The sequence below is a fragment of the Myotis nattereri genome (genome assembly GCF_964212035.1).
Source record: "Myotis nattereri genome assembly, chromosome: 4".
In the NCBI taxonomy this organism is placed as follows: Eukaryota; Metazoa; Chordata; class Mammalia; order Chiroptera; family Vespertilionidae; genus Myotis; species Myotis nattereri.
Window position 1 is genome coordinate 68,775,134 of NC_138079.1, and position 26,623 is coordinate 68,801,756.

The 26,623-nt window shown below is 47.2% G+C and overlaps 1 protein-coding gene across 1 annotated transcript in view; it reads left to right on the top strand.

The window, feature by feature from the left end:
* Positions 1–20,838, top strand: part of COMMD10 (COMM domain containing 10) — a 229,339-nt gene extending 208,501 nt beyond the window's left edge. Inside the window, exon 8 of the transcript XR_013995852.1 lies at positions 19,597–20,838. The gene's annotated coding sequence lies outside the window, so the exon portion shown is untranslated. The remainder of the gene's footprint in view (positions 1–19,596) is intronic.
* The last annotated feature ends 5,785 nt before the right edge of the window (positions 20,839–26,623 follow it).

The window sequence follows — 26,623 nt, forward strand, 5'->3', positions numbered from 1 at the left end:
GCATGGGATTCAGTCAACGGTATCTCCCTCTACACCTTGTCTCGAGTTTAGGGCTAAAATTAAGATAAGCATCCTCTAAGTTTTCTCTCAGAATGGTGGTACAGATTTTGGAAATGAGATCATCTTTGGACATAGTTAATTTTATACATTAATACAATCCCTCCATGTTACAGCTGAGGAAAATGGGCTCTGGATTTTCCCAAGGTCATTCCTTGACTAACAAGGCTGAGACTTGAACCCGTGTCTCTTGACCCCTTGTCCAAAGCCCAAGACTTGACTATGTCCAATGGCTCACTCAGGCCTTTGAGTGCATGAGGTCTAGCTCAGGGGCTTTTGGACAAATCTCTCCTCAGGACCCCTCCTCTCAGAAAAGAATGCGATGCTTGGGCTGTTACAGTCTTAAAAAATGATGTTTAACATCTTGAGCATTCAATTCCCTGCTTCCATGTGAACAAAATAGAAGTTTCTCTTGTTGCAAATATTTACAAAATATTTGCAGCCACTTAGTGAGTTCAATGAGCATACAAACATTTCACATGATTCAAGATGCTACAGTATCTCAAGGTCATCATGCTAGAGGTCTCTATGACTACCTTCTAATACATAATCTAGTTTGACATTTTAATTGATTTTTGTCATTTGGCCTTTTATATTTATAAAAATAGAAAGTAAAATGTCTAATTAATCGACACACTTGGGTTAATTGAGTTCTGATTGAGGCCTTTTTATAGTATATGGCCTGTTCTACCGTTGTCCTCCCAGCCTCCTTAAATAAGTTGTGAAGAAAATTTAATGGTATTAAATATTAGAAACTTCATGATATTTATAAAAGTACTGGGCATTCTTTGCAGCCTGGAGCATGCTCATTGTTAGTCAAACAGAAAAATTATCAAACACCTAAGTGGTTGGCACCCAGCCTAGAATATGAATCTAATTAACCCTCCTGTAGGTCTCATCTTTTGTCAGGTTCTAAGAGGCAGATCAGGGTTTAACCTCTTCTCAGGCCTCGTCTGCTGCAGTGCCATTGCTGCTGTCCCCACACAGAGACCCGAGAGCTGCCTGCCATGACTTCAGCTTCTCAAATCTCTAAATGGACAGCTGTTCTGACGGGAGAGATCAGACACCTGTCTTTCTCCCTCTGAGGCAATCAGATTACTCAGTCTGTATAAATGGCATTGCCTTCGGCTGCTGGGATCATCCTCTTTGGATCTGGTGATTGCCTCATAAATCAGGGCTTTTGTTCTCCTTCCTTTAATCAATTAGAATAGCGACAATTAAATGTGTTCTTAATATAATTTCTCTTTTCTCCCTGGGCCCTGAGAAACAAGTCTCCCCAAGACATCTGTTGTTTTTTTCCAGGCTTGTTTTTAAGGAAGGCATAGGACTTCTTGAAGCTAGCCTAAGTAAAGGGGATTTAATGGTAAGGTATATGTGGATCAGTGAGGAAGGACAGAAACCAAGGTAGAGCTGGGTCCTCTGGAAATGAAACACAAGGACTCAAGGGGGCACTAGCAGGGTCCTCACTGAAGCACTCCACCTGAGGCCAAATACCTGCATTCTGTCTGGTGACCTTTCTCTTTCAGTCCCAACCATCAGAGGTTCCCTGTGCTTGCCCATCGCCCCAGCTCACCCTTAATTTTGGCTTTTTCAGTTGTAAGTTGATGTAATGACTCCTCAGGAGTAATTTCTCATGCCAGTAGGAAATTCTTCTTTGATTCATGGTTCATATGAGAGGGAGAGAGAGAGAGAGAGAGAGAGAGAGAGAGAGAGAGAGAGAGAGAGAGAGAGAGGAGAGAGAGAGAGAACACCGTGGTCCAATGAACAATGCGGAAGGGGTATGGGTGGGGAGGAATGGTGTTTCCCTTGGAATGAAGTGTGGTCTGAGCGGGCACCAAGGACCTGCCAATAGAGACAGCATACATGGCATGTGAGTCTTTTTAAAGCAGTTATAAGCTCTCCATATGCTGTCACTTCCATGGAAGACCTGGTTCTATAGGACACTGGGAAAAGCTGGGAGAAGATGAAAAACGTGTCTTTGGCGCTAACAGTCCAGCACATATTTTTCCAATTCAAAGACAATCTGGCTATTTCAGAGTGAAATGAGACACACCTAGTCTTGGGGCCTGCAGGGTGCTTCCAGCTTCAAGCCCTACTCTGAAATCAAAACAATGTGCATCCCTAGCGCATGCGTGCGCACGCTCGTGCGTGTGTGCGTGTGCCTCGTGGGACAGGCCAGGGCAGGAGCACAGGTGACGGTGGAGAAGATGGGCACCTGCCCTGCAGCCTGGACGGGCAGTCTCCTGATACCCTCTCTTGTTGGCCTGAACCCAAGAAGCTGGCTACAGTGCTGCCCTTTCGACAGAAATGCCGACAGAGCTGCTATTGTTTCCTCAGGTAACAAATGCCACAGGCCTGGGCCGGCTAAGCCGCCCTGGAGCCCAGCTGCTTCCCCGCCATCACATGAGAAGGCTGCTTTGTTTTCATTGTCACATTTGCTGTTTGGAAGGATGCTCTTTGACTAAGGAGTTTTCTGGTGACCTTTCCAGAAGAATTGCATGCAAATGTCTCAGCAAAGTGGTGATTGGTCTGGAAAGGTTATCTCCGTTTGTCTAGACTGCTGTCTTCACAAAAGGAGAGAGTTCAGGCGGGGTGCCCAGGGTTGGGGTGCCGCAGAGGAGAAAGGTCATTTGGTCCACACCCCTCCGCTCCCTGGGCCCCACCCACAGGTGGCTGCTTCCGTTTGCTCCTGGCCTCATGGTTTGCCCCGGCCAATAGCCCTGCTGGCTGAGGGCGTCCTGGAGTTTCCTGGGGACAGGCTCTCTGAGCAGAGGGGGTACATCCTCCAATTGCCCTGAGACAGGGCAGGCAGAGGAATCCCCCCTCTGAACAACCAAGGCCGTTGATAGGTTCTTAAAGGGTTTGTTGAGGGAACAACATTTTAATGGTTCATCCTCCAAAAATCTCATTTAAATAGCCACCCTTTCTGAACCAAAAAAAAAAAAATAATAATTCTTTGGAAACTCTGATGAAATTAATGTGTCTCTTATTACCCTAGAGCAGTGTGGCAACCCTCATCCCCAACCCCAGGCTGGCCATGGGAGAAATGGCTTTTAAATGAGACATACTCCAATTTAAACTGCTGAAGGGGAGGCCTATGTGATTTATGGGCGTGTGGTGGGGAGCGGATTTCTTTCCCCTCTGCCCAGTCACTCCCAGTGAAAGCAGACTGTTTCTTTTCCTTCTGTGTGGACACCGGTCAGCATCATTAACCTGAGAGGTCGCCTGGGGCCAGGGTGGGAGAGAGGGAAGTCAGGGATCATGGAGCCCGTGGCCTGGGCTATGCGTGAGGGGTAGCAGAGAAGGTGAGAGAGGCGTGAGGGGATTGCAGTGGAGTGTGAACTTCTAATGAATCATGTCAGCTGTTGACTTGGGATTCACAGCAAGCAGCTGCAAGTGCACACCTCAGCCCAGTCCTTAGGGAAGCAGGTGGTGGTGATGTGGTGGCCAGCCTGCCCCAGCCTGCCTCCATTAGCTGTAATTACGCTCCTGACTTCTGCTCGGGGCCAGCGAGGAGCCGTCAAGGCCTGCCGAGGCTCTCGAAGACCCACGTTTTTAGCCGGTGGTCATTCAGCTGTAAAAATGGGCCACAGTTGGCAACTACAGAAGGAGTTGGAAGCCTGAAGCAATTTTTCTTTGAAATCAGCTTCTAAATTGCAGGGAGTCCAAATAAATGGACACATTTACTAGCTTTCCATTCCTGCTTCATTGCCTCAGCTGGGCCTCTGCTTGCAGGAGCAGCTCAGGTGTGGGGATTGGAGAGTGACTGCCCCCCCAGCACCGGACGGACAGGGCTATGATCTGTTTGGTCACAGGCTGGGCGCTTAGGTGATTATTTCTCTGTGCAAGCACATTTTCATTTCTGTCATTAATGAGTGCATTTCAACTTACCAACTGAAAACATTTTTTTTTTTTTTTTGCAAAAGAACCTGTAATCTTTAGGGATCACCCCCCTTCTCACCCCCTATAAAATAAAAAGCAAACCGGTACCAAGTGCTTACTCTAAGGTATGTGTGTGGTTGCCACAGGGTGGGCTCTCTCCCCAGTCCACCTCCTGGATAGAGAACGTCGCCTTTTAGGCCACAGAATTCCTTTATAATTTAGCTGGTTTACATTATGGGACGTTTCCTTCCCAAATCAAAACTGATAAGGAGTGACAGAAGAAGGCCCTCGCGAGCTTCACATTTGATCAATCACTTAGCTTTTACAGCAACACCTTTCTCACTAGGATTTTGAACTGCAGCCCAACTGGGAAGTCTCGAGGTGGTTAGGGGGGAATTGTCATTGAGAGTAGACATGCCAGTGTGGGTGGAAGCTTAGGACAGAGCTGCAGGCTCAGGCATCAGTTCGGATCCCAGCTTGGCCACTTATTGGCTGGGTGACCTTGGATGAGGAACTTCATCCTTCTAAGCCTCGGGTTCCTTATCCATCAGTGGGGATAATAGTAACGACCCAATGGTTACTTTAGGATTAAGGGATGGATATAACCGGCATATTGTAAGTGCTTAATGAGTGTCAGCAATTTTTAATAATCATTGAAGATGAACGGGATGGCATTTTTCATTCTCAGTGCTGGGAAGGCTGGGCAGTGGGGGAGCATCCTTGGTGTGAGCCCCAACGTCTGTCCTCCCATCCTCTACACAAAATTAAAAGCTATCCAGATTGGGGCCTAATGCTGCTCTATGTGGGCTTTTTGAACTTTGACCTCTGTGCCTTTGCTGTCCTCTTCCTCCCCCTCCCTCTCCTCTTCATCTATCTTCACACACTGGCTGAAGCCCAACCTCCACTAGAAGCCTTCCCTGACCTGTTACCCATAGGATGCCTAGATATTCATTAGCACTCCCTGCCTCTCACCACGTGTAATACTGATATTCACTTTAGATAAATTATGTCACCTCTTAAGCCAAATGGCTGCAATTTTGAGGGCATGAGGGCCTCTTTATATTTCTTTGCATTTTCCTCAGGACCAGCCCAATGTCTGATTCAAATCAAGTGCTCAGTAAATGCTAGTTAATCCGTTTTAACTGGTGCAAAAGTACAAAGTGGGCTGAAGCCTTGTGCAGGGTTTGTTCTGATTGTCTCTGGTAGCAAGTCATTCAACCAAAATTGACCTCCTTATCAGCATAGGAATAGGGCAGTGAGCAAAACAATGTCTCCATTTCCACGGGCCTTACAGCCTTGTGATGGGTGTAGAGGAGGATGAATGTGTTGCATTGGGATTAGTACTCCTTCCACAGGTGGGGATGGAGGTTGTGGAGGTGGAAGGTCACAGATCTCTTAAGTATTTTGGTGGTGTGTACTGTAGCAACTTAGCTAAACTGAAGCTACAGTCCCTGAATTACCTTCGCGTATGGTTCTAGTGAGCACTGGCTCTACAAGGTAATTTGAATAAAATGTGAAAAGTGCCCTGGCCAGGTAGCTCAGTTGGTTAGTGTCATCCTGATATGCCAAGAATGCAGGTTCAATCCCTAGTCAGGGCACATGCAAGAATCAACCAATTTATGCATAAATTATGCATAAATAAGTGGAACAACAAATCTCTCTCTCTCTCTCTCTCTCTCTCTCTCTCTCTCTCTCTCTGTCATCAGTAAATAAATATTTTTTAATGTGGAAAGTGGAGGTAAAGCAGGTTCCAGTTTTCTTCCCAGTTGCCATGTGTCTCAGTTCATCGTTGCAGGTTCCAGTTTGTGTTTTCTTTCGTCCACATCCCACTTCCTTCTAGCTGGTCTGTAGTACCCACAGGTTCCACACTAGGCGCAGAAGCAGCAGCCTGCGTAGACTGCATCACTAGGTGGTTTGCAACCTCCGTTGCAGAAGGCCCAGCTCCTGCAAACTCTGAAAAGTCCTTCCCAAATCATCCACAGTAGTTTTGCTTCTCTGATCAAACTCGGCCTGATCCAATGGGTATAGCAGCTAACAGTTGTGGAGCCTCATTCTGTGCAGGTACACACAGTTGTCTAAGAGGGTGCACAGGCAAAGGATGCAGTGGGGGGTGGACCCTTAAAATTCCCATTTCAGAGGGGAAGGACTGAGCCATCCACCATTCCCTCTCTCTCTGTGGCTGCTCAGGTTGGGGTTGGGGTTGATGGAGAGGAGGCAGGATGGTGCACTTGACCACAATGGGAGGAACAACCTGTTCATCACAAGACCGGTGGGACAGAGCTGCATCAGTTTGCTGTGGCAAAGTGTCCTTTCAGTCCAGCAGATGCTACTGCCTGGCTTCCGTGAACTGGCAGTGGGAAGAGAGACCAGGGAATCCTGTTTCCCAGATTCGGGGGATGCATTTGCCTTCAAAGGGGTAATAGTAGTACACACCTTATCTTTGCTTTTTTGTTTTTAATTATTTCAATTACCATTTATAGTCAGTATTATATTATACTGTTAAGCCCAGATTTCAAGATTCCCAAAAGACCACCAGGGAGCGCCAAGTCCAATGCAAAAGCAAAGAGTCTTTATTCAAGCTAGCTTGAGGTCCCCGTCAGCCACGCTCGCCGACACAGCGGCAAGCAGCAGAGAGAGCTAGCTCTGTGGGAAGAGGGGTTTTATAGGGGGGTTGGAATAAGGGGAGAAGAGAGGACTGTGGGCCCTGCCGATTGGCCAGGTGCAAGTCGGGGTCTTGTTACACAGGATGTGGTTGTGTCTATGGCGTGCACTTCCCTTGATTGTCATTGGTTAGTTTAAAGAGCAGAGGCTTGGGCTTCCGGGAAGAAACTCCTTGCCGAGCACATGGCTAATGGCTGCTGCCCAAATATGGAGGATCCGGGGTAAGATGGAGGGCGTAGCCCTCGCCCTCTCAATACTAGAGGCCAGATGCATGAAATTTGTGCAAGAGTAGGCCTCCCTCCCTCACCCCCCCTCCCCCCCTGCCGCTGCCGGCACCGGCTTTCCTCTGGCACCTGGGACCCGGGCTTCCCTCACAGCCCTGGCTTCATCCGGAAGGTCGTCTGGAAGGACATCTGGTCTAATTAGCATATTATGCTTTTATTATAGATTAGTTTCAGGTGTACAGCATAGTGGTTAGACAATCATATACTTTACCAGGGGTTCCCCCCATATTTCCAGGTGTATGCATGGTTATTGCAACATTATTGACTATATTTTCTGTGCTGTACTTTACATCCCGGAACCATTTTGTGGCTGCCAATCTGTACTTCTCAGTCCCTCCGGGCCTGACCTTTGAATGAGATGGCTCGGGCCAGCTGAGGCTGCAGACGTGTCCCTGGGGGTGGTGCCTTGAGACACAGAGCTGGGGAACCATTCCTGGGCTGTGGGGACAGGCACGGCCACCACTGAGCAGCAAGGCTGCGTGGGTCTGAGGTGGGAGGAGATGAGGAAAGAACATCCAACACTGAAGTAAAATATGTGACAATGTGTGGAAAACATGGGGATGAGGAGAAAAAAAAGTAATGGAAACAGCAAATCTCCCAAGCGCACTTTTACAGAGCGATGAAATGAAACCTCAGTGTCTGTCACCACGCAAAGTGCCATAATTTCATCATCTTCCCACACAACGCTGTGCTATTTTGGGTTCTGTTATTTCCCCCCTCACCTCAATATGCCCAAGATGTCTGACAAACAAACGTATAGGCAAATACTTTATTTTCACCAGCACGGATGGAGACTCTGACACGGGAAGCGCCTCTGGGAGCGAGCGGCCTCCTCCGTGTCCTCACGCTCTGCCCGGGGAAGATTCCGGCTGAGAGCAGAGGCGCTGTGGTCTGCGCCCTGGGGCGGAACCCTGGTGCTCTTTGCTAGTACGATTCCTCTCCTTAGTCACAGATCCTCACAGAGCAGAAAAGAACGGCAGCCACCCTTTGGCAAAGACAGCATACTTCCCTGCCCCTCACACAGTGTGCCAAAGACTTCTATGTTCTGCTTTGTCTAGTTTCCTTTGTTAAAAAACAAAACAAGACAAGACGGAAAGAAAAAAAAACACACACACAGAAAAAAAACAACAACTTGGAGCTCTTGAGGACAAGGAAGGAGAAGCCAGAGGAAATGGAAGCATCTGATGTTATCTTAATGCCATCTGTTCACCTACGGAAGATATTTAATCAAATGAACAATCGAGAGCCTGTATCAGCCAGGAGACTGAGGATCACCCTGCAGCCCACTCCTTCCCTCCCTGCCCTGCAGGCCCGCCTGCTCCACTGCCGGCTGCTGAGCCCTTGGTCACTGTGTGCGCCTTCCCCTCGGGGAGGCTGAGCGGGGGCCGGGCCCAGGCAGGCCCTGGGGTGGTGCCGCCCCTAGACGTGTGCTGTCTGGGCTGGTGAGGTGTAAGCCTGCAATCCTGGAACCCTGGCCCGAGGACAGCCCTGAGCACAGTGCTAGGGGCCACATTGATTTGAGAATGGCATTTTCAGCAAGGGGAGAGGAAAGGAGCCGCCAGCCGTCTCCAGCAGGGCTGGCATTGACTGAGACTCACTCAGGCCCTGGTCGTAGACTGGTCACCAGTCAGCTCGAGCGGCCGTCGCTGAGATCGAGTCCTTTCTCTTTGGAACTTGATGACACTTCACCTCAAAAAGGGAACTGAGCCAATTCGGGGCATCCGTTTGGGCCTGTTGTAACGATGATAACAAACCACATGTTTCCCGAGGAGAGTTGTGCAGCAATAGCACAAGGGTGACTACGTTCTCGTACTCCTCTGCCAGGTGGCCCCGGCCCCTTCTCCCCAGCACCTCCAGGCAGATGGTCCTGCCTCCTGCCATTCATATGCTTCTCTGTCAGGGAACCAGACCAAATGAGCCCTGTAATGCTCGGAAGATTTACTTTACAATATAATATGCGTGATTTCCTCTCTCTAAACCATTTTCAACCCTATGTCACATGAGTCTCTTTCAGTTCTTTAGCTGGTCAGCTTACTGTTCTTCTGCAAGCCTGTGTTTCGCTGTCGCTTCTAAGATGGCATCGTTTCTACCTGGAAAGAAAGCTTCTCCAGTAGTTGAGTTTCCCAAACTCGTCCATGCCCGGGGGAGACAACTGAGCTATACTGAAGCCCTTTCTTGATGAAAAATTTGCAATTTTTTTCACTGTGGCAGAGCAAATGGGACTGTGACTCATGATTCACAATCTATGAAGTTTGACAGTTCTTGTTACTTGCCAACACGAGCTTTATTGCTCTCAGTGTCATGGAGAGCAGCCTGCTGAGGTGCAGTCTCCACCAGGGGTCCGAATGCAGCCACACCGCCCCGGGCTTCATTTAGTCTCTGCTTTCAGACCCGTGAGCAGGGAGGTTTCTGTTGAAAGCAAATATGATTATACTCATTTAAATCATTTAAGGACCAAGTAACACCTCACAGAGTTGGTTGAGGTGTTAAGCACCCGTGTCTCTCAAGCTGCCAATTAATTGCAACGCAGATTAAAGTGGGAGTCAGGCTGCAGGGAAGGTGCCTGCCTGTCGCACCCGTCCTGCTGGTGTGCGCCATGGAAGGGGCGCATCCCCACGGTTTCCGGGGAAGATGAGGCTACTGCGACTTCACTTCCCTGCCTGTGCAGCACGGTGGGAAGAGAAGTGTCCTAGGCGCTGAGCTCTGAGGCCGTCAATACTCCATGCAGAAATCGCCTCCCTGGCCAGGCCCTTGGCTCCCAGGCTAGAAGGTCAAGGTTGGGTGGTGCTCAGCTGGTACTGGGAACGGCCTTCTTCTCACAAACTGGAGGTTCCAGATTATGGGAGAGGGGTGACAAGTCCCACACCGTGGCTGAGGTCACCCCAAGTAGTATTCCTTCTAATGGGCTGAACGCTCCTCCTCCGATAGCAGGGTCCCCTTCCTTGCCTGAAGTACTGTCACAAAGGGCCATCCTCTGCTCAATCAGGGGCACACTGGCCCCGTCCGGGCTGGGCACACCCTGGGCACAGCACAACCAAGAGAAGACCCAGACCCCAATGACCACCTTGCAACCAGTCACATGACCCTCAGGAGGTATCAGACTAAGCCAGCCATGGGCAAACTACGGCCCGTGAGCCGGGCCCGTTTGAAATGAATAAAACTAAAAAAAAAAAGACCGTACCCTTTTATGTAATGATGTTTACTTTGAATTTATATTAGTTCACACAAACACTCCATCCATGCTTTTGTTCTGGTCCTCCAGTCCAGTTTAAGAACCCATTGTGGCCCTCGAGTCAGAAAGTTTGCCCACCCCTGGACTAAGCCATTTAAAGAGTGACTAGCCTGTTTCTTACTTACTGGATGACAGACTTGGTTGGGAGTGAAAAATGGAGGAGCATCTGGATGTTTCTCTGAATTTTATTTATTTTTTAATCCTCACCTCAGGATATATTTTTATTTATTTTTAGAGAGAGTGAGAGGAAGATAGATAGATAGAAATGTGAGAAATATAAAAAGCATCAATCAGTTACCTCTGGTACGTGCCCCAACTGGGTATAGAACCTGCAACCTCCCAGGGTACGGGGCGATGCTCCACTCAACTGAGCCTCCTGATACTACAATAGCCACAGATCAGAACCAATCCAAATTACTCATTAATAGAGAACTAGGTAAACAAATAATGGTACATCTACACAATGGAATACTACATCCCTATAACAAATAAGAAAGTATATCCGTATGAATTGGTATGGAAAGATCTCTAGTCTATATTGTACAGTGACAAAAGCAAGGTGTATATTGTATACTGCTTTGTATAATTCTTTTTCTCAACCTTTTTAAAATTACCCCTCCAAGAAGCCTTTTTACAACATGTGTTTCCCAATTGCTAATCCCATGAAATTTCATTACCATGTGTATCTATTTATGTTCTGAATGTATAATGTCCAACTGTGATTTATACATAAAAAGGTTAAGTATTTTTCACTTCTAAAAACCAATTTTCACCCCATTGGGGATGATATCACGCCATGTTGAGAATGCCTGTTCAATAAGAAAGGGAGAAAAATATATTATATATCAAACTGGAAGGAGATATAAGAAACTAATAAGAACGGTTGTCTGTCTATGAGGGAGAGAATGGGGTGATGAGGGCTAGGGTGTGAGCAAGATTTCTCCATGTCTTCATTTTTTTAACATATATCTTTTATTGATTTCAGGGAGGAAGGGAGAGGGAGAGAGAGAGAGAAACATCATTGATGAGAGAGAATCATTGATCAGCTGCCTCCTGCACGCCCCACACTGAAACCCAAGTGTGTGCCCTGACCGGGAATCCAACCATGACCTCCTGGTTCATAGATCAACGCTCCACGTCTGATGCATTCAGGCTGGATGCCATGTATTAATTTTTATATTATTTTTGATTTTGAAACATGAAAATGTATTGGCTCTTCAAAAAAATTAAGTGGAAAGATATATAAATTCATTTTTTCTATAGTCAAACAAACCAATTAAGGACATCAGAAGAACCGTGAACCAAAGCAAGCCAGCGCAGCCTGCAGCCCTGTTAACACAGTTCTCTACCCACACAGAGCCCTGTGCAGCCTGGAGCACCACCCTTCCCTGCAGAGCGCCGCTTCCTGCTGCACCACCTGGGACCTCCGCTCCTCAAGAGTCTTTTGTCCTCTCAGGTTTATTTTTCAGCACAAAAGAAAACCGAGAGTATATTCTGCTCCCTAGTAAGGGCTGTTTGGGCATGCGTTAGCTTTGAAGATTGTAGCTTCCACTTTTAAAGCACCAGGGAGTTTCACAGCTGGAGGAAGAGGCTGCACAGGAGCTGTGAGGAAGCACAGCCAGCCCTTCCCAGAGACTATGAAATGAAGGAGGAAACTGCTCCTGCCCTCTCTTCCTCCCACGGCACATGCAGGCTCTCACCAGGAAGGGACCAGGATGGGGCAACACAGCTCTGGCGGTGAAGGGTAAAGGGCAGAGCTCCCGGGCTCCCTCGGGTTCCAGCCAGCGGGAGCCAGCCAGGTCAGCTCCCTCCAGCAGTGTGTTTCCTCCTGCCAGAGAGAGCGCTCTGGGGGAGGAAAGGCCAGGCCTAAGGTTGATTAGTGGACCAGAAATTCCATTGTGGGATTAACCAAACAAAACAAAAAACTGGATTCACACTTCAGTGTATCAGCAACTTTAATTTGACTGTGTAATGAGGCAAGATGATAAATAAGATTTGCATGATTGTGCCCTTTCCTTTGCTTAAATATCAAACATTGCAATGTGTATTTGGAATAAATGGCTGCTTTTCGATGAGCTTTGTTTTTTAAAAATGCTCCAATAAGTTATCTAGGGAGGAGAGAGTCAGTACCTTTAGGTCAAGTCCTGGTTGTTCCCCCTACGCCTGTTGCCCCCTCTGTGGGATGGGTATAATAGTACCCACCATATCTGCATGACAGTGCTGGTGTAAAGAGTGGATGATTCCAGTTAAGAAATGTTTCATCAGAGTAAGATACTATCCTCCTTATTTCCAGAAGAGGGAGGGAGTCCTACTTTTTTAGATCTCAGTAGGGGAAACTCAACAAACGTGTTGAGCTGAATTGAAACGTCTCTGCTCCATTGGAAGGCGACTCTAGAGCAAACATTGCCCTTCCATAATGTGGATTCACTTCTCAACTTTTTCAGAAACTTGGAAGCCACTTAGGATGGGTAGTTTAGATATCCAGGGTGTTGTGTGCACAGTGGCAGCTTTCGATGGATTTTATGCCCTCTTGCCACTCTCCCTGTTGGGCCTCAAGTTTGTCACCTAACTTTCCAGTGTTCTCTCCTTTTCCTATCTCTGCCTGTTGTTCTTTGAAATATACACTGGGACACGCAACATGTCTCGGGAAGCAGAGCAGCGTTTCTTTCTGCTGGGCCGCACCAGTGCCAGGGTGAGCATCAGGACGCGCCTTTCAGAGCTGCTGTCCCTCAGCGTCATTTTCTATCATAGTGAGTGTCCACCTACTAACATGGCTTCCTGGCAGAGGAAGCTGAGCTTTCTTGTTTTAAGTTAAAGAAAAAAAGATATATATATATATCTGTCCCTCAGCCTGGCCTGCACCCTCTCCAATCTTGGATCCCTTGGGGGATGTCCGACTGCCTGTTTAGGCCCCATCCCACAGTTGGACATCCCTCTCACAATCTGGGACTGCTGGCTCCTAACCGTTTGCCTGCCTGCCTGCCTGATTGCTCCTAACTGCTTCTGCCTGCCAGCCTGATTACCCTCAACTACCCTCCCTTGCCGGCCATCTTGTGGTGGCCATCTTGTGACAACATTGCACGACACCACCTAGGCTTTTATTATATAGGATGCTTATTGTAGAAAAAGTTATAAATATTAAAAGTATGCAGAAGAAGAAAATAGACATTACTCATAATCCCACTACTTAGAGATATGGAATATTAACATCTAAGTTTATAAAACATCTATAGATTATTTGTACAAATGCGTGTGTGTGTGTGTACATTCTGTGTGTATGTCTATCTATCTATCTAGACAGATGGATAGGTAGGGAAATAAATAGAGATGTATGCATATGCAGGTGTATGTATGTATGTATATTTACTTATATATTTGTGTATTAGGTTTATATAGTTTTTGTTCATTTTACTTTTATATACAAATGGGATCACAATGAACATACTGTGGTGTGAACTGTAAAAAATATTGCAAACAACCTTCCACATTAATAAACATATTTCTTATGTATTATTCTTGGCTCTCATATTTTAAAAGATTTTGATTTTTTTACCATAAGCTTGATGTTATGAAAATCATTGCACAAACTCTTTGTTCAAAAGCTTAATTCTTTCTTAAAATAAGTTTTTAAAGGTGAGCTTTACTTGCTGAGTTGAAACTCTACACACCAAATACAAGAGGCTCTATCAATCTGTACTCTTATCAGCAGTGTATGATGGTGCCCCTTTGTCAATTACATTGGCTTTTCTCTCTTTATTTAATCTTGCCAAATTGTATTTTGGACTTTCCACTTTCCTTGTGAAGTTGTACATTTTCTTATGTTTTTCTTCTTTTGCAATATGCTTGATGTTGTCCTTTGCCCATTTTTTCAAAGAATGTCGTTGTTATTTTCCTGTTGATTTATAAGATTCCTTTTTTCTTTAACAGATTTAGTTTCCCAATCTGGGGTTTAACATTGGTTGCCCTTTCTGGCATCTGTGTGTCCTGTATGTAGTCACAGTACCACTATGAGGAGATGCTGAACTATAAAGCCAGTTATTTCCCATTGCATTACCCAAAGTTTTCTCCATGTTGGTTACAGGGTTCTGCTTCTCACCCCAACTCAATCAGAAATTTATTTCTCCCAGCCAACTAAACCAAGGTCATTCCGGCCCCTAAGGCTCTAATTAGGTTGTTCCCATTTCTCAAGTTCAAATTTCAGCTCCTCCAGGAAGTTTCCTTGATTCTTCCCGCTGCCATTGTTCTCCCTTTGCCTTTTCTTTAAACCCTTGGAAAATTTGCTCTCTATCACACATTTTAGCAGTTTAGCTATACATTCTTTTATATCATTTATATACACACTGAGTGGCCAGATTATTATGACCACCTGACGTTTGTAGGTAAATTAGCTATAATTTCGTGCTAAAGTTGCTAGAGGGCCAGACCATTATAAATAGGGAAGCAGGTTGTTTACCAAGACAGTAGAAATGAGTTTTTTCTGAAGATATGGGTAAACAACGTGATTTAACAGCCTTTGAACGTGGAATATATATATATATATTAAAAGGCTAATATGTAAATTGACTGAACAGCAGAACAACCAGTCGTTATGATGTGCACTAACCACCAGGGGTCAGACGCTCAATGCAGGAGCTGCCCCCTGGTAGTCAATGCGCTCCCACAGGGGGAGCACTGCTCAGTTAGAAGCTGGGCTCATGGCTAGTGAGTGCAGCAGCAGTGGCAGGAGCCTCTCCTGCCTCCGTGGCAGCGCTAAGGATGTCCAACTGCCGGCTTAGGCCCACTCCCCAGAGAGCAGGCCTAAGCCATCAGACATCCCTCGAGGGCTCCTGGACTGTGAGAGGGTCCATGCTGGGCTGAGGCTGCCCCCCCCCCACCCAGTGCACAAAATTCATGCACTGGGCCTGCTCGAATAAAATATATATTTAATTGATTGATGAAGGACACAGTATTTTTTAACTTTGATTTTAAATTATAGTTGACATATAATATATGAGTTTCAGGTATACAACATAGTGGTTAGACATTTTTATACTTTATGAAGTGATCACCACAATAAGTCCAGTACTCATCTGACACCATACCTAGTCATTACAGTATTATTGACTATATTCCCTATGCTGTACTTTACATCCCCATGACTAATTTTGTAACTAGCAGTTTGTCCTTCTTAATTCCCCTTCCTCTTTTTGCCCCTTTCCCATCTGTCAACTGTCAGTTCTCTGTATGTGTGAGTTTGTTTCTGTTTTGTTTTGTTTATTCATTTGTTTTTTAGATTCCACAGAAAAGTGAAATCATGCAGTATTTGCCTTACTCTGTTGGGCTTATTTCATTTAGCATAATATCCTCTAGGTCCATCCATGGTGTCACAAATGACAAGAGTCCATTCTTTTCCTGGCTGAGTAATATTCCATTGTATATACATACCACATCTTCTTTATCCGTCTACTGATTGACACCTAGGTTGCTTCCATATCTTGGCCATTGTAAATAATACTGCAATGAACAGAGGGGTGTATATATCCTTCTGAATTAGTGTTTTTAATTTCTTCGGATAAATGCCCAGAATGGGGGGTTGGGGGGGGGGGGGGAGACTGCTGGGTCATAAGGTAGCTGTATTTTTAATTTTTTGAGGAATCTTCATATTTTTGTCTAGTAGTGGTTATACCAACAGCGCATCCAAGTTTCTTTTTCTCCATATCCTTACCGACACTTATTCTTTGTTGTCTTTTTGGTAACAGTCATTCTGACAAGTGTGAGGTGATTCCTGTCTGTGGTTTTGACTTGAATTTCCATGATGATTAGTGATGTTGAGCACCTTTTCATGTGTCTGTTGTCCATCCGTATGTCCTCTTTGGAGAAATCTCTATTCAGGAAGGACTCAGTATTTCGAATACTCCTTCTAAATGTTCTTTAGAGACTGGGATGGAGATGATCAGTTGTTAATGATTGGCTAATTGACTGATTGAGAAAGAAAGGCCACGAGCAATATATCTGTGCTCAAAAGCAAAGCTGGAATACATAAGAATATAGTTGGTACCTATCAACGATGGATTTCCCCTCATATGTTTTCTTGTGAGTCATATGTAATATCCATAAAGCAACATACTTTAAGGAGAGGTTGAGTGGGCACTCCTAATTTCTATCTGGTTTAGCTCCTCCATATTGTGTAGGCTTCTCAGGGGACCATATGAAAGTGGGTAACACTTTAATTTTTTCTGTACTACTTGGGAGGAGATGGAGGTTCAGTTCATTGCCAGGAAGTTTGTTTCTTCATCAGTTATGAGTACTCATGAGCACTCTCTCCCTCCTCCCCTCCCTCTCTCGCTTCCTCTCTCTCAAATCAATAAAAAAGAAAAGAGACAACAGCCTATGTGATGATATGGGATGCACATTTTCTCATGGCAACAAGCTATTGCCCTCAGAGCCTGCTGATTGAAGGGACAATAAAAGAGGGTCCTCAAAGTCAGACTGCTGCCCATTCCTCACACCCCCTAGACCAGTGGTTCTCAACCTTCCTAATGCCGCGACCCTTTAATACAGTTCCTCATGTTGTGGTGACCCCCGATTTCATTGTTACAAATTGAACATAATTAAAGCATAGTGATTAATCACAAAAACAATATGTAATTATATATGTGTTTTCTGATGGTCTTAGGCGACCCCTGTGAAAGGGTCATTCGACCCCCAAAGGGGTCGCGACCCACAGGTTGAGAACCGCTGCCCTAGAGAAACAGAGCCAGACACAGAATTTACTGTTAGAAAGAGATAGGGACTGTGGAAGAAGCTGTTTTCCACACTTTGCTTCCTCCAAAGAAGCAGATGACCGAGGTGAGGATACGCTGACCTGCTAAGAGAGGATCTGGATGATCAGACATGAGTACCATGGCAATGACACAGACCTAAAGCCTTTCTCAGTGGCAGAGCCTTCCAGGTCTGCATCCCCAAGTGGGATAGCAGCCCAGCTGGGGTGCGCTGGGCACCGCATCTGCTTCTGCCACAGGCAGAGGTCAGAGGCTCTCCCTGGAGCACAGCATCCAGCCACGCTGCCTCTGCGTGAGCCCTAAATTTTCCAGGGCCCTCAGACAGTTCTTCTGGAGAGACGGTGGAGAGACACTTTCCATGCCCCTTTGTGCTTCCGTTGCCTGAGTCCCCCTGCCTTCTGAAATGGTTGTTTGTTGTTTTTTTGCACTGGACATACTTCGCATCTAGACACTTCTTGCCCTGTTTTCCGCCACCCTTTCTGCTGTTGCCATGTCTCTCCTGGCCAGGGCGGCTGCCGCTGCGGCCTTCTGATAGCTCTTGTGTTCCTCTCAGGGTATATTCTTTCTTTCAAAACAGATTATGTAGCACACTCAACTCCATGCAACTGTCCTCCTTTGCCTGGGGCTGGTCAGCGGCCTGCCTAGCAGAGAGGCTCAGGGGTCTGCAGGCTGCACTCTGTCCTGAGAAGCTCCTGCAGCAATCCTGCAGTTGGTACCTACTGGGGGGTGGGGGAGGAGAGAGGGGACCGGCTGTCTGTTTTAGAAACCTGCTTTATGAGGGTGGAGGGCCAGAACGGATGAGCCAGAACGGATGAGACGGAGTGGGTAACGACATCCCCTGTAAGACTCAGGAAGAAAGTGCTGCCACTTTCTGAAAAGCTACACATCCATCCCAGAGCCAGCAGTGGCCCTGCCTGCAGCTCACAGGGATAATCCCCACCCTTACCCTCACCCACCAACCAGAGGGGTGGGGTCACTTCTGCAGCCCACACCCCCACTCAAAACTGCCCCCCCCCCACTGTGTGGTACAGACAGCCCTCCCCCTGCAGCTCAGCTCACTGTCCACCGCCCTCCCCGCGTCCGGTCCGCTTCTGCCACAGGCAAAGGTCAGAGGCTCCCAAGCCTTCCCATGAGGTAATTTTAGGTTAAATCGTGAAATTGCTAACAGTCAACTGTTTTGTATCTAAAAATGGTAATTCCATAGGTTTCAACTCAGCACTTCTGTGGCCTCTGAGAACCTGCATGTGGGGTGAGGGCTGGAGGAGGCAAAAGAGCTGCCCCGTTTGGGCCCCTGTCACTCCACCTCTCTGATGATCTTCGGCTCTTCCTCCTTTTGACCCTCAAGTGGGAGTGTTTCCCATAGCTCTGACCTCAACCGTTGGTTACCTCTTAGTACTCAGAGCTCATCATTCACAGCTGCCACCAGCTGCTTTCTAGACAGACGCCAGAGCGACCCCACGCTCTGTCCTGAGATACAGCCCTACCCATCCCACTGCTGGAGAGGTTCCCTTAGGGAGGGAAGGGAATGGGATGGCTGCGTCCCACCCAGAGCAAGAACGGGCACAGGAGTGTGCATGGACCCGCACCCCCTTCCCACTGCGGGAGACACGGCGGAGGCCCCGGCCCATCCTGCTTTTCAAGGGCTCTGTCTGGATGCTGCTACAGCTCCCTCGAAGCAATGACTGTCAGCAGTGACTGAGGGCACGTCTACTTGCAAAGACGGGAAACTGAGGCCCTGAGAAGGAAAACACCCATCCAGCAGAGCGGACGAGAGCCCTGCTCAAAGCCAGAGCTCAGAAATATGATCAGCCTGGGTTTTAAAAACTAAGAACAGAGAAGGGGCTAAATCCAGATCACTCACTGGGAGTGGTACAATGGTCGTGCTACTGGGTGTCTACTGCATGCAATACGATGTGTGGGTCCTGGGGCACAAAGGGAGACTCCGGCTCCTCACCCAGCGAAGGGGATGCATTCCGTAGCCGTGGGAGAAATCACGGTGGACACGTCAGGACGCATGATGGCTTCAGTGACCTGAGGAGTAAAATATTCTCATGTATGCCATGGTCACATTTTATGCAACACATGATTTTTTGAAGAGCTTGCATAATTCAGTACAAACTTCCCCATAGCGGTAAATGTAGAGTCGGGCATGTGTTCCAGGAGAGCATAAATCTGTAATTACTATGTTGTCTTTTTGCTTTAAAGCTGTTCCCGCCCCGCCCCCCCCCCCCCCCCCAGCATTATCTTTGATATTTTGCAGAGCCTTTTCCTACATAAAGAGCACATCAGAGTGTGAGGACCGGTTTCGTTGCGGAATTTTACCATATCTGACTTCCCTTTGCAAAGATTTTGATTTGGTGTTGCTTTTTACCAGCCTTAGCATGAGCATCCACATTTAGATCTTATAGATAAAAGTCATGTATTTTAAAAAGACAATAAATTATGTCAGTAAAGATTATTGTTAGCAAAATTGTCATCACAATACTAGCAAACTCTTTGATTTATGTGAACAATAAGAAGTTTCACAGATTACATCCTGAGAAAGACTGGCATGCGTTTCTGTGGAGAAAGTATATACTGTTCCCAAGAACTTCTGCTGGTCTGGAAATTACACAATGTTTGATGGACTTTTAAAAAATTTTGGACGATTCATATTAATTGCAATTTTGTATATAACATGCGACAGTGAAGTTGTACTATCTTATATCGCCCGGTTCAGATCTGCCGTGACCATGCTGTGACAACTAAATGGGATCCCATGTGCCTGACAACGCTTGCTGGAAATCCTGGAGGCGGACGGGCAGGCCTGAGCAGATGTGAGGAGAGGGGGAGCTGAGGTAAAGCTTTAGGGTAGCTGGACTTGAGTGACAGCTGTAGCAGCGAATGGGAAGGGAGCTTTCCACCCCAAGTGTGTTGGTCTCTTCTGCCAAAAAGGAAATGAAAGCCCACTAACTGCCTCTCCTACCCCAACAGGAAGATGCCCCAGGAGGATTCTCCAGGTGGGTAGAGTCCCTGAATGGTTCTAGGACAGTGGTTCTCAAAGTGATCCCTGACCAGCGGCATCGGCAACACCCGGAGGTCTGCAGATTCTGGTCCAAAGGCACTGGGTGGGGCCTGAGCTTCTGCATCCCTAGCAAGCTCCCGGGGGGTGCATGTGTCGCTGGTCCAGGGACCACGTTTTGAGTAGCGAGGCTGTAGGGCGCGGTTAGGGCTCCTCGGCACCCTCCCCCATTCCTCTCACCACTTTCCAGGGCCTAAAATGCACTAAGGGTAAGCACAGTGGAGTGACAGCAGCCCTGGAGAATTCGTTCACAGGATGCCTTGACTGGTGAATCGCAAGGAGCTCTCCCTTGGGAGGATGGAGACAATGAGGCCCTGACTTTGACCCGGGAGCCTGGGGAAGCCAGCACCGCTCTGAGGACCGGCGGGCGTGTTCCGTGCCAGGGCCAGCCCCTGCCTCTCACATCTCAGGTTTCGTGCTGCTTCTGTTATTTAATATGTCTGACTTCACAGAAAGGAGCTTTGTTTAGGGAGGGAGCTAATTGAGGCATCGAGGTATAGGATACAGACTTTGCCCTCCAGGACGGCAATGCAGTCTTTAACTGTTTCCAGAGCCTGACTTCAGCAGCCCAACTCTGCGCAGAAACCGCCGCGATTAGGTTTCCGGTTCTGGGTACCTTTTCGTTCTGGACGGAGAAGCTGAAAATCATGAGGGAGTGTGCGTTCTTCTCCAAAAGCCACAGGTCCATTTCATGTCAGAATATATTCAGCTTCTTGGGGAAATGTCTTGACAAGCAATTTTCACATAAAGTTCATCTTGGTGTGCACGCAAAGACCAGCAAGCAATACGCAATAGCTGCGCCTGCGATTACTGAGATTTTTTTCTTCTTTAAACATTCCTTTCACTGTGGTTGTAATGATGTGTACACAATAAAAACATTCATTTTAGAGGCCGAATAGTCTCTGAACTGTTTCTATTGTGCATTGTATTGGAAGGGGTAGAATAAGCTCATTATTCCCATACTGTCAGGAGAGCGGAAAGTGATTAAACCTTTTGATAAGAAGATAAATGATAGGAAATCCATCTGAAAGCCCGCAGTGCCCCTAGTCAGAGTTTCCGCACGGGGCCGGCACAAAGCCTGCCTTCTGCGCAGGGCGCCCTGGGCAGCCTCATCCTTCCAGCTGTGGCCCCGTGTTGGCTGTGACACTCGTAGAGACCCACACCTGGGGCAGTAGTGTTTCCTGAAAGCGGGCCCCTGAGCTCGGTCAGGCCCCCGTTCTGCACTCCTGTTGATACTTACTCATCACTCTCGGAGCTGTTTGCTCAGCGTGAGCTTCCCTGATGCTTTTTGCTTCCAGACGTCAGAGACCGGGTCTCATTTGCAGTCTGGCTCACGCGGGTACTTGGAAATATTTGTGGGCTGGCTGGCTGGCTGGATGCATGGATGCATGGATGTATGGAAGGAAGGAAGGACAGATGGAAGTTTGTCAAACTTTGAAGTTGCCGTCATTGAGTACTTGGCCATAGGGCAGACTTCTGCACAGGCTGGTCATCGATGTGCCATGTTCGTCACCCCCCTAAGGTGCAGGCTTCTCCTCAGGGAAGTCGGGAAGCCCGTCTTCCTCAGGAATTTCATCTGCGCACAATGATTTATTTAAATATCCACTCTCAAACCGCCTTCACTGTGTCTACTCCAGGCTCGATAACTCACATTCGGGGCCTTGAACACACCCAGGGCGCATGGCCCTCCTGCTGCCAACCACTTCTCACGTCACCTCAGGTCTGGGCAGGGCAGGGCCCGGACTTCCAATCCCGAGTTCAATACCCACGAAGCAGGGAATCGATAAGGGATTATGGAAATACTGCTCCATTAGTTTCAGAGTGCACTGGCCTCCCACTGCCCTGCTTCTGCCCTTCAAGGGAAAGCATTGCAGGATTAGCATCAGTGACTAGCCAACCACCAGCAAAAACCCACTCATTTCATGGAAACTTCTGAAGTTTTGTGTAGCAGGGATATGGAGTTTTTAAAAATCTAGTTGTCATTTCTCTGAAAAAAAGGGCGGGGGACTTTCTTTTCTTATGTACGAGTAAATAAACAAAGGAAAAAACCCCAAACTTGACCTTAAATATTGTATTTATGCTCTTGATCTCTTGTCTGACAAATTAACAACTTTGTCACTACCGCCAGCCTCATTCAGCTCCCTGCTTTGGAATGAATCGTGATATCTTGACAGAATCCAGAGAGTGCTGAAGAATACATTTGACTCTATTGCCAGCTTCCTCTAAATTTCGTCTCGCTCATGTGAAAGCAGTGGCACTCTGTAATCCTGAATCAGGAGTTTATCAAATTAGAACTTTCTCTGGTGTCAGAGTAAATTACAGCACAAATTGTACTAGTGAAAGGAAGCCGATGGCTCCATTTGGTATCTTGTGTACGAAATAATGTTGTCTGCATGGGTTTATTTTTAGCTGGCCCTTTTCTTTAGAGGGCAGGATAAATTGAGGTTTTGGACCTCAAATTCACCCTGCCTACACTGGCTAGTGAAATATAAAAAGAAGGGCACATCCATGAAATTGCTTTGGGCCTATGAAAACCTTGGGTTTAGGAATCAAAAGGTGTACATTCGAATAATCCTGGCTTTGACATTTACCGACGGTCCTGCTGTCCAGAGTGGACATCAGTTGTGTTTGCCAGCCTATCACCCATGTCCCTGTATTCAAGTGACAGCAACTCTTTTTTTTTTTTTTCACTCTTTCATTTCATTTATTTATTTATTTTTTTCCTTTTTTTTTTATTATTATTAGTTAAGGTATTACAAATGTGTCCTCATCCCCCCCTTTAACCCCCAACCTCCCCCCCCCACACAAACTCATGCTCCCATCCCCCCGTTGTCCATGTCCATTGGTTTGGCTTATATACATGTATACAAGTCCTTCTGTTGATCTCTTCCCCTTACCCCCGCCCTCCCCTACTTTCCAGCAACTCTTTCCTATTACACATCACGCTGTCTCGGGCTGATCCCACACCCGGCCCTAGGGGGCATACGCGCAAGGCCAGGGCAGTCAGTTCAGAGTCGTGGTGATGAGTGAAGCACTGGGCATGCAATTTAAACCAGGTCAGTGACATCCAAGCTGTGACTTTTACTGAAACACTGAAGAGAGTCTCTTTATTTTTGCTGGGGATGCCTAGTTGATGGACTACAGAGCTAGAACTCCTGGTGGCCTATTTTGCCACCTCATAGGAAAGCAAATGCATTGCCAAGAAATGGAGAAAGGTGCATCGGGGACATTCATTGAGCACCTGGGCACAGCCATACCTGCACAAACAATGCCTGGACTTTTCAGACACACGAACTAGTCCCCCGCTTTGTCTTTTTCTTTCCTTTCCTCCCTCCCTCCCCCCTCCCTCCCTCCCTCCCTCCCTCCCTCCCTCCCTCCCTCCCTCCTTCCCTCCCTCCCTCCCTCTCTCCCTTTCTTTTTTTCCCTTCCTTCCTTTCTTCCTGTTTCTGGTTTGGTTTTTATCATTTGCATCCACAAGAACAGTAACATTAGTGAATGCCTTAAACTCTCTGACTTTAGTATATAATTGATGAAATGAAATGAGATTTCGCCCTAGCCAGTTTGGTTCAGTGGCTAAAGCGTCGGCCTGTGGACCAAAGGGTCCCAGGTTCAATTCTGGTTAAGGGCACATGCCTGGGTGTGGGCTTGGTCCAATATGCAGGAGGCAGCCAATCAATGATTTTCTCTCATCATTGATGTTTCTATCTCTCTCTCTTCCTCTCCCTTCCTCTCTGAAATCAATAAAATTAAAAAAAAAAAGAAATGAAATGAGATTTCTTTTATCTAAGAGCAATTATGACTCAGATATACATTGTAGAGGCAATGAAGCACTTGAGGAAGTGGATTTATTCTGGGACACCAGCTCAGCATTCAGGGGCTGGACAGAAGCAACTGCAGACCCCTCTAAGCTCTGCACCCGGAAGCAGTGTGGCTCCACTGTCATCGTGGGCCTTCATGTACGTCTCACAGGTCAGTTCGTGTACGTTTCACAGGTCAGACCTGTACCAGCGGGTGGGAACTCAGTCCAGGAGAGCTCACTGCAGTCCCTGAGGTACATGTAGCCGGCACACTGAATGGCCGAACTCGGTGGGGTGCGTGTAGAAAGTTCTCACTCTTTCTCAGTACTGACCCTTCAAACCCATTCTGATGACAGTTTTTACCCACCCGTGGGATGAATGCTTGGGCAAATCCCATGGCTTTCCTTATTTTACTCCTAGATAATAAAAAGTCTTCTGGTTGCTTTAAGTTTTAAGAATAGATTCATTTAAATAATTAAACCATGCAGTCTGCTATAATCATTAAAACATCAAACTTGATTAAAAAATGAAATCTTCTCCCCCTCCCAGCTGGGGCCTGGGCAGTAGGCAGCGGGGAAACGGTTGCCTACGTTCTCATCTTCCCCTCCTCACGTCACCAGGCTGCTCTGGCTTCGCCAGGGCTTGGAGATGGCGGAGAGAGGAGAGGTGACGGGAGGAAAGGTTGTGTTTGGCTGGCGTCACTGTAACCCACACTGTTGCCTTCTGTTGGAAAGGTTCTCAACAGGGGCCTTTTTGTTTGTTTTTGTTGGGAACATTCTCCTTTTGGGAGCCTTCACCTGCAACAGGCATTACCACCTGTGAAAATGCCTTTTCTCCTTCGGCCCCCACATTCCACAGTCCATTGGCCCTGCTGGGTCCCATCTTCCTCTTGGGAGCCCACAGGGGTCGGAGCTAAGATTTTGCCAAGCCAGTTCCCTTCCAGCGCTCCCGGATCTAGGGAAGTTGCCATTGTGGCACGCAGTTAGCCCTCAGTATACATCTCTGCCTCTCTCCAAAGGAAGTCTGGCAGCTTCCTTAGCCTCAGCCCTCTGTCTCCTCCAGGCAGATCACGGCGAGGGAACAGGCCTTCGCGATGGCCTGCATAAGCAGTGCACCCCTTGCGTTGGATTGGGGTGTTCTTGGCTCCTGCTGTTTACTGATACTTCTTGGCTTCTGGGGTTTCAACTCAAACTGAGACATAATGAGTCCTATTTTAACACCCTAGTCCCGTGGTCAGCAAACTGCGGCTCGAGAGATACCAAACTGCAGCTCTTTGGCCCCTTGAGTGTGGCTCTTCCTAAGCCTTAGGAGTACCCTAATTAAGTTAATAACAATGTACCTACCTATATAGTTTACGTTTAAAAAATTTGGCTCTCAAAAGAAATTTCAATCCTTGTACTGTTGATATTTGGCTCTGTTGACTAGTGAGTTTGCCAACCACTGCCCTAGTCCATACCTTGGTTTCCATGCCAGAATTTTCTGGTTCTACTTCTAACTATAAGGGCACTCTTCTTGGTGGAGGGGTGTCCCAACCCAGACTTGGGCTTTCCCCCCAAATCTCCTCTGTGTCCAGGAACCAATAGGATCTGGGTCACTGTGGTCACACACATTTCCACGGAGCATGCTCAGACACCTTGCTGTCATACTCAATGAGGAGGATTTCAGTGACTTATGATGGGACTTCCTACACTCTTGCCAGTAACTGGCATCATTATTTAGCTTCTAACAAAAACAATTGGTTGAAAGTTTTGGTTAGTTAGACTCCCAAAAGGAGGCCTGGCGAGTTGGAGTAGCTCACCCACAGGCACACAGCCGAACCATGGCGAGAATGCAGTGTGGCCACCGGTTCATTGCTCCGGCCTCTGGACCTTGCTAGCGCCTCCTTCAGCTCATTATCATCTGTTAACAATCCCTCTCCTGTTTTGCACACAACAGCCGAGATGTCTGCAGACTCATATTAAACAGAATGCAAACATTTCCAGAATTCATTTCCATCTGCAGTCTGAGGAGGTGTGAACTTCGGAGTACTTCGCTGATCATTTTTCTTCTAGCAGCAATAATTGTTTTGAAGAACTTGACACACATTTCAGCAGGGCTCAGTGCTACTGAGCAGGCAGGGAGCAGTGAGAAACTGCCTCCATGAGCCAAATCTGCATCGTGCTGCGCCCCGAGAGTGAGCTGCACACCCCGGTCCCATTAACAATAATGATAGGTGAGCGCTGAGGTCTTCCTCGTTGCCAGAAACATATTTCATCCTTTGGGGATCTGTTCCAGTCCTTGGCCCTCTGTGCACCCAGCCTCCATAGTGTTTGCTCTGTAATTTATAAAAGATGTGTGTTGCACCTGGGTGCCTCAGAAAATTTAAAATAATTTCAAAGCATTCAACACCAGCCTTAAATTAAAGCTCTCCAAATCCCTTGCCTGACGAGTGTAATTAAACTCAGACCCACATAGGTGAGTCTTTTAATACATCCTAGGGATCAGGAGGCCTGGGCTGGGTCTGAGGAGCGATTCCAAGGATTGGAGGGGGAGAATGAGCTTCCTACAGGCAGCATGGCATGCTACAGGCAGATCACGCATTCCTAAGTAAAGCTTAGGAGAGCACCATTGTTCCAAGATGCTCTATGTGCTTGCTTAACAGACATTATCTTATTCCTCCCACTTCACCCATCAAGGAGGATGGCTTTTGCTTCCCATTCGACCCCCTGGCCAGCAAGATCTGGGCTGACCTGACCCCAGACTTCTTAGCAGAGCAGGATGGAAGGAGCCTGAGTTCCTCCCAGTGCTGGGATCAGCCTGCTCAACCAGGGGAGGCTTGCAGGTGCAGAGTGCTTGAGCTTGGGACCTGACTAATAAGCTAAAACAACAGCAACGCTTCTCTACCTTAG